Below are 8,464 nucleotides of genomic sequence, written 5' to 3'. Positions count from 1 at the left end.
CCAGTTATTTGACTTCTATTTCTAAAGGATCCTTCCTGCTGCTCTGTGAAAAATGGGGTACCCTCAGGGGCAAAAGTAAGAGCAGGCAGTTGTTAGGAGATGGGTACCGTGGGAGTGGGAGTGGGAGGGGTGAGGGAGGCCTGGCTGCGGAGGTGGTAACGCAGAGCGAGGGAAGCTGGTTTAGGCAAGGCGTGCTTTGGCTGATGGATGGCAGGCAGAGGTCTGTCACTCTTCTGGCTCGTACAGCACTGTTTCAACAGTCATTTTCATCTTCACCTGCCTATCCCTTATTATTTTAGAAAACAATAAAAACGGAAAAGTGAAAATGTCAGTGTCAATGATAAAAAGCATGGGTCTCTCAACGGTGGTATCTGAAGACCAAGATGGCAATGTGAAACCACAAGTTTTAGTGTCCGCTGTTTTGTCAATGAAATCTAAAGCGGTTAACAGGGGGAACAGAAGAACATTAAAGACTGTGTGGAATAGGGGCACCTGGGTGGCTCAGTCGGTTAAGCATCTGACTTCGGCTCAAGTCATGATCTTGCGGTCTGTGAGTTCGAGCCCTGCGTCAGGCTCTGTGCTGACAGCTCAGAGCCTGGAGCCTGTTTCGGATTCTGTGTCTCCCTCTCTCTCTGACCCTCCCCCATTCATGCTCTGTCTCTCCCTGTCTCAAAAATAAATAAATATTAAAAACAAAAAGACTGTGTGGAATAGATTACTGTATTGTTGAGAACTGTTTCTAAAGGAAAAGATACACTGAAAAAACTTTTTTTAACGTCTTTAGTCTGGAAACCTTTGCATCATTTACAAAGGGATTTGTAATCCCTTTGTAGGGATTACAATCTAATGGGTATAAAAATAAGTACACAGGTAATCACAATGAAAAGACAAGAGCTATCATGGGCAATGGTCAGGGTACCACAGAAACACACAGGTAGAAGTACTAACTAAGAAGGTGGGTCACTTAGGGTAGGAGATAGTACTGCAGGCCCCCTGCAAGAGGTGACCTCCAGGCGGAGGCCCCAGTTTAAGTGGCAGCACTCCGGTGCTCAGTTGTAAGCACTGGCCACCTTGCTAAGGTGTCAGCCAGCCATTCATTCCACAGCCACACCTCAGGGTAGCATCTTTTCTTTCTCTAACATGGCACATGCGGGAAGTTTGGTAAAAAGATAAAAAATCATGTCTGTTTTGGGGCACCTGGGTGGCTCAGGTGGTTAAGTGTCTGACTTTGGCTCAAGTCATGATCTCGCGGTTTGTGAGCTCGAGCTCCGCGTCGGGCTCTGTGCTCACAGCTCAGAGCCTGGAGCCTGCTTTGGATTCTTTGTCTCCCTTGGTCTCTGCCCCTTCCCTGCTGTGCGCGCGCTCTCTCTCTCTCTCTCTCAAAAATAAATAAACATTAAAAAACATTTTTTTTTAAATTGTGTCTGCTTCTTTAAAAAAAAGGACCTGGAAGAAAAAAGTTAATTGTTAAAGGCCAGTGATGGAAGTGAAGATGAAGTTAGCTGATAAAAGAAATTAATGACTTTTAGCCAGAAAAACAGACATCTCTGATATATGGAGAAGCGGTATATTGGGGTTCACAATGGCTTTGCTCTGTGAGGCAATGGAAGTTTCCCTGTGGGTTCTATGTGGAAACAAGTCAAAGCAAATTGTAAAAGTAATTCAGAAAGTACCAGAAATAGTAAAAGTATGCTCACTGAGAAAGATAAATCATTATGTGTCTGAAGAAGTACATAGATGTTCACTTGTGTTTTTATTTTGTTTTGTGGGAAAAGCATATATTATGGTGGAATTCACAAATTTGGACACTCACAAAGGGTTCAGGACCCCTCTCTGGAAACATAGAGGTCTCTATCCCCTTTGGATGGATATGAGTTTTTCTCTAAAAGAGACTAATACAAACCCAACACTTGCATCTTGGGTCTTTCTTAACATCTGCTGAATAAATCCACCCATTTCTGCATTGCTGCTGGCCCTTCTCAAAGTTCCCCTTCCCTGCATATGATACTGCCCGAGTTAAGAAGCCAGAAGGATTGACTCTCACCTATTTCAAATATTATTTATATAACCAATTCAGTTTATTCAAGTAATAATGTATACACCCAGTGGGATCTGCTCTATAAATAGCTCCCAGTTCATCTTGGGTTTCACTTAAAAATTGCCCTTATTACTAGCTTATGAGGCAAAAGGTGAAGTGCTTTTGACAGATCTGATGATCATGGGAAACTTCCTTCTAGGGAGCTAGAGCCCATCTGCAAAGTAAGGAAATAGTGAATCCACTCACCTGGGTTCAAGCGTGAAACTGGGGCAAGTCCATGTTTCTGATATCCTCGCTTGTGTCCATAGCAGAAGTCTAAATTTTAGGTCAGTGGATTAAATACTACAAAGATCGTCATACTTTCTTGCCTCCATCTCTGTGAAAGCTCTCACTATGTATTCCATTCCTCTTTACCTCTTTTTTCAACCAAACAGTGAATATTTGGAAAATGTCTTTCTCTGGATAGCCACTTTCTAAGTTATTACATGAAAAGTCATAGAATAGGATCTTATAAGACTCTCCTATTAGTATTAGATCCACCAGAAAAAGGCATTGGGGAAAAAAAATCTTACACTGACAACTCTTATAAGGCTGAAAAATGTTTAGCACAATGAAGACAATAGAACTGAGTTTTTTTTAGAAAACATATTTTTCTCATAAATCATTTGTAAATGACTGTGTAAATGCTTCTAAAGCAACTTGAAGCTTATTGTGACTTGCTAAAGTGCCAAAGTTTTGTATAAATCTGGCTCTGTCTTACCTGATATTAGATGCACCAGACGGCCTTTACAGCAATCTCAGCCCGAGTGTCAGCTTACTGACATACTGTGTACTAAAAAAATGACAAAGCTAGTAAGGCATACAGATAAGCACTACCATGTGTTTTTCTTAAAATCATGCTTTAGTTATCGTCCCCACTGATTTTAATTTCGTTTAGGTGAGAGAGAAAAATGGCCAGCAAATAAAACACCCTCTCAGCATCGGGTGTGTACCCACCTCGTACCCATGGCACGGAGCATTTGTAGTCTCAGAACTACTGTCTCCATTCGATTTAGACTTGCTCTTGAACACCCTTCCCTGATCCCTTGGAAAACTGGCGCTTCTCTGTAGAACTTGCTAGATGCTTTACAGACAGTATTCCGTATCTTCATTAAATTACAATTAGGTCATTTTTATTCCTTTTTTTTTTTTTTTTTGGAGTGCAGTTTATAAAAATGAAAGAATTTGGAACAGTTTTGCATACACCAAAGCACCTCAGATTATTTCTCAAGTGTTTTTGGTTGGGTAAAATCTCAAACGCATCTTGCCAAGTGCCCTTTTCTCCATGACTTCCAAATCCATGCAAATTCAGGGAAAATTTAATCCGTATGTTTCTGATTCATTCACTCTTAACTCATCATATTGTTGTTTTCAAAAAACAATTTTATATCCAAGAAACCCTAGGGGCAGTTTTTAATATAATCTGTTCTTAGTCAAATTTTTCCCCAGTTGGAAGATGGAAGTTGTGCATTTTCAAGTATTAAGCATTGAACTTTAACTTCCTCCCACCCCCATTTTAACTTCAAATTATTCACGTAAGAGGTAAGTTCCAGTCAGAATATGGAGAATGTGAAATGCCTGCACATTTCTGCCAGCAGCTGCCTTGCCAGGACCGAGGCTGACTCAGCCGGAGCCTGATGAACAAAGCCAAGTGTGCCCCTTAATCGCCCTCAGCGCTCTCAGGTCTCAGGCAAACTTCCCTCCGCTGAGTCACCGTTAAAAAAAGTTGCACTTGTGGATCTGAATCTGCCATTTTGCAAAAAGTACAGGCTGATGCACTTCTGAACTGTTTTGGAACAATGGAGTATCACACTTCGTAACCATTAGCTTTGAAAGGAGGTGGGGAGCCTGTCTATAGTTCCCTGCATCTACCATAATATTGTTTGTCTACTCTTTTATACATCATTTTAGGGTCATCAAATCACATTACAGAGGATTTCAGATTTCTTGCAAAAAGACAAAAATACGTAAAGATGCTGAACACATTAACAAGTAAATAACAAATACATGTTTATGCATTGGCTTCTAGTTGAAGCAATCTGGTTGGCATTTTCTCAAGGGAGTTATTTAAATTTTAAATGGAACAACATCTCATTTAGATTTCTGCAAATATGCTAGGGCACAGAAGTAATTTATATGTACATGAAACTCTTCACTGGAGCACCTGGGTACTTGACAATAATTAAAATACAAAGTAGACTTATTAACTTTCCTTTCAAACTTTCTACCCTTTGGCTTCTTCACCGGGAGGGAGAGGACATTTCTAAGGTAGACTGTCAAGTACGTAGAGGTCCTTTTTCCTACCTGCACAAAATGCCTGACTGCAATTTGCCGCTGAATCTCTTTCCGTTGCATCCTTCAAAAGTTATGTGTGGCTCTTCTACATTCATTGTCTATTTTCAGAATGAGTGTTTTTATTTCTTAAACTTTCGGTCCCTTTTATTCCAGCTGCCAGAGACTGAACACTTATTTCACTTTAATGCTAGCGATATAATTAAGGAAACAGATGATAGAGAGCATAAAAATGATGGAAGGGGCTGTAAATCAGAAATTCCCCCAACATAGTTTCACCAATGGCCTGGGTGTGGATAATTCCCATATTTACGCCATTGGCCCCAGACCCCCCATCCTCACCTTCATCGTCACTGTCTTTGAGTACATGATTTAAAGCCATGGTTCTCCAAATGTGGTTACCAGAAATGCAAGGGCTGAGTCTGTCCCAGACCTACTGAATCAGAAACTCCTTCAATCTGTACTGTGCAACAAAGCCTTCAGGGGATTCCCACGCCCCCTGAAATTTGCCCTGGCCCCAAACGTAATGTGTTCACTCTGCCAGTTTGCTTCTTATTTCCAATTTTCTTTAACCTTACCCTTCTTTTAATTTTTTTAAATCAATTTATTTATTTTGAGAAAGACAGAAACAGCCCAAGTGGGAGAGGGGCAGAGAGAGGGGTGGACAGAGCATCCCAAATAGGGTCTGCTCTGTTAGCTCTGAGCCCAATGCAGCTCAAACTCACAAACCATGAGATCATGACCTGAGCAGAAATCAAGAGTCTGACACTCAACCAGCTGAGCCACCCAGGTGCCTCTAATCTCACTATTCTTATCAACAGCTTGGCAAACACCTTAGTTTGTTGTCAAAATCTGGAGGCCATTTTTCCTCTTCATCATTTTGCCTTCTTCCTCAGCGCCTCGCAAGAAGACTGGCCCATTTCGTCACCGAGGTGTTTTTAAACATCAAATCCTCCTCATTCACTCTAGGTCCACAGAAACTCAAGTCCCAAGCCTTTTCCAATAAGCCAACTGTTATCCTCTCCGTAGTGTTTCATGCCATACTACCATTAGAATAATTTTCCTTCGATGCTAGTTTTTACCTGTCTTGCTGCTGCTCAAAAACAGCACTATTTTATTTTGAACCCAAATCCAATTCTCTGCCTTGTCCTTTGTAGCCTCCAGGGATCAGCATTTCTCTGCTGCCTCGGGCTCATTCCTCCTTCTCTAACAAAGCAGTTCTCATTGGCTCACTTTCATTTCCTCCATATTTTCTGTTTCTCTTGGTTGGAATGCCCTCCCTCTCCTTCTATAGCCTCTTCCGATTGAAAACCCAATTCACATTCTCCGACTCAGGACTCTAACTTTATCCTTCAGTATTTATATTAACTCTGTGATCACTGTACTGAGTTTGCTTTAAGTCCTAGGTTTCTTTCTGAGGCTTTATTTCAAGTTGATACAATGTATCGACTCTATAGATATTTTTTTTTTTTCCCCACCTGTATCTTCCTAATGTCCTTCCACTCTGTAATGCCATCTCAGGCCAGATCTGTGGTCAACTGACTTAAAAGTAGGTCAAGTGACATACTGAGACTCTAGTGTCCACGTTTACAGTTACTAGTAGCCCTGGCTTAGGTTTATGTGAGAGAGTATGAAAATTACTGTCTGATTGGGGTTTGGATATACATAACTACTCGCCCATGCCAACTATTTTTTTATTCTGTGCTGTAACCGTTTAGAGGTGCTGTCCCTTATTGTGACTTTACCTTTCAAGACATAGTTTATTACCCAGTAAATCTGAAACAATGAAATCAGTGTGTACTTATACGTACATACATATATCTTCTCTTTAACATAGACCCAAACCTAAAGGAAACTCCATTAAGGCTATAAACAGAAAAAAAATTTACCTCAACTCTGATTGGTATTTCGGCTCCCTGAAATAGTCTTTTTGTTCCTGATATTTTTTTTTCTGATTTAGTGATATCCTATAGAGTATTTTAATTTCAAAAAGGCACTGAACAACAGATGTGGTAGAAGGCCATGAAAGGGAGAAATGGGTTAGAGAAAATCAGTCGAACTAAAAATACACAGCACCAGGCTTCCAGAGCAAAGCCGGCTATAATGGAAGGAACAGAAAGCATTAATGGGAACCAGTTTCATTTCATTCGGGCACTGAGAGCAAAGGAATTTTATTTTTTTTACTTCTTATGGATAATCAGACTACGTTAACACAGTATATTCATCTTTATAATTTCATTTAACATTATATGTGGAGTTCTATCATCAACAGCAATCTTCAGATTTTTTTAAAATATTTTATTTTTAAGTCGTCTCTACACCAAATGTAGGGCTCGAACTCACAAACGTGAATCAAGGGTCACATTTCATACTGAATGAGCCAGCCAGGCGCCCCTCAATCTTCAGCTTCTTATTATTAAATTGGTACACGTCCAGAATTTGTTATCTATGAACCCTAAATCTAAAAGCTCTGAAAACTATTTTTAAAACTCTTAAGGTGGTAGAATATTACCTGCCCTGAATCAATTTGGTGTCAAAACCTTACATAAACCAACATAAAATTATTTACGGTTTTTGTTTATCCCACTTGGGGTGAATTTTCATACCTTTAGCTGTTCAAACAAAATGTGTGAATACAGAGTGAAGTCCCAGACTCCTCGGATGTATGATGCAACATATTATATGGATCCTATTATCTGTTTAAAATTTAAAATTTTCTGAATTTGGAAATGTATCTGGCCTGGAAGATTTAGGATCGTGGACCTGAACTCATTTTCTCCTCTGACTTTATCAGGAAGCAGTTCTAAATTATGTACTATTGTCTTGAAAATATCTATTTAATGCCCTGAAGTTTCTGCATGTCTCTACCATGAAACAAATAGCTAAGCTGGGTTTCGAGAAAGAACGCTGAGTACAAGTTACACGAAGGGACTGAAAATACTTTAAAACATGATAAAACGCCAAGGGGCACAAGTCAGAATGCAGGAATGTGAAGAGATTTCCACATTTTATTCCTTAACTTCCATATGGATGTGCTGAATGAAAGGTATACACACGTACACCTACAATAGGTACATGTGCATATATTGTGTCAATCTAATGGCGAACTTGGCTATCGACTGGGTGTGTGTCTGTCATACTCTACTCTCACAAGAGATTATAGTTGTAGCTAAAATAAAAGATATTTATTGTTGTAGAAGCAGCTACCCACACATACATACAGTCTCCACACAATATACTTCACTGGCCCCCTAAGTTTTCTAGCGTAAGTATAGAAACCTAGTGCTTTTCGATACTTTATCCAGTGGAGTGGTTATCATGAAATTCGTGTTGGCTCCCCATGTGTGATGCCAGCTTCCCGAGAGGATCGGTTTGTTGTGACTACTACAGCGCTGAATAATTATGACAGAGTATGTATTGTACACAAAACTTGTCTTTTGGGTACATGTTGGGAAACGTGTTGGAAAGCATAGGTCCTTTGCACTGGGCTGTGACTCCCAGAGAGCTCTCCCTGGATTTTTTTTTTTTTTTTTTGCAGGGTTGGGGGAGTGGAGGAGAAAGGCTGGCTCACTGCTGTCACAAACAGGGCAAGGCTCAGGATTCAAATAGTCCAACATTTACTGAGGGTTCCCCGTGGGTAGCGGAGGGGCGAGCTGTTACAAAGTTACTAGCAGGCAGGAGGGTCTGTCCTCTACAAGAACTCACAATGGAAACAGAGATGCAGGGCAGCTGCCTACTAAAAGGATTATCAAAGTCCTATTAATACAAGAACATTGATAATATTATTAATAACCATCATGAGAGTCAAATTTTAAAACATTTCCATAAGAAAACTCCCGAACCCTGGGTTTGCTAAAGACGATCTTTTCCCCCTTTCCCAGAGCTGTGCTCTGATGTATGGGGGTATGCATTACAGAATGTGATCAATAAGAGGTTATGAAGGTGCTGTACTAGCAAAAGGACTACAGAAACAAGTGAATTGCCATCTACACGTTGGAAGTCGGTGCCAATCAAAAGATGTGATGAAGTGTGGTAAGTGAAGGACTGGTTCTGGAGCCCTGGGGCACAGAGAGATACAGAGTTCTGGTACTGAAT

This window comes from Panthera onca, chromosome B2, assembly GCF_046562875.1.
Source record: "Panthera onca isolate mPanOnc1 chromosome B2, mPanOnc1 haplotype 2, whole genome shotgun sequence".
Classification (NCBI taxonomy): domain Eukaryota; kingdom Metazoa; phylum Chordata; class Mammalia; order Carnivora; family Felidae; genus Panthera; species Panthera onca.
This window is presented reverse-complemented; position numbering follows the sequence as displayed.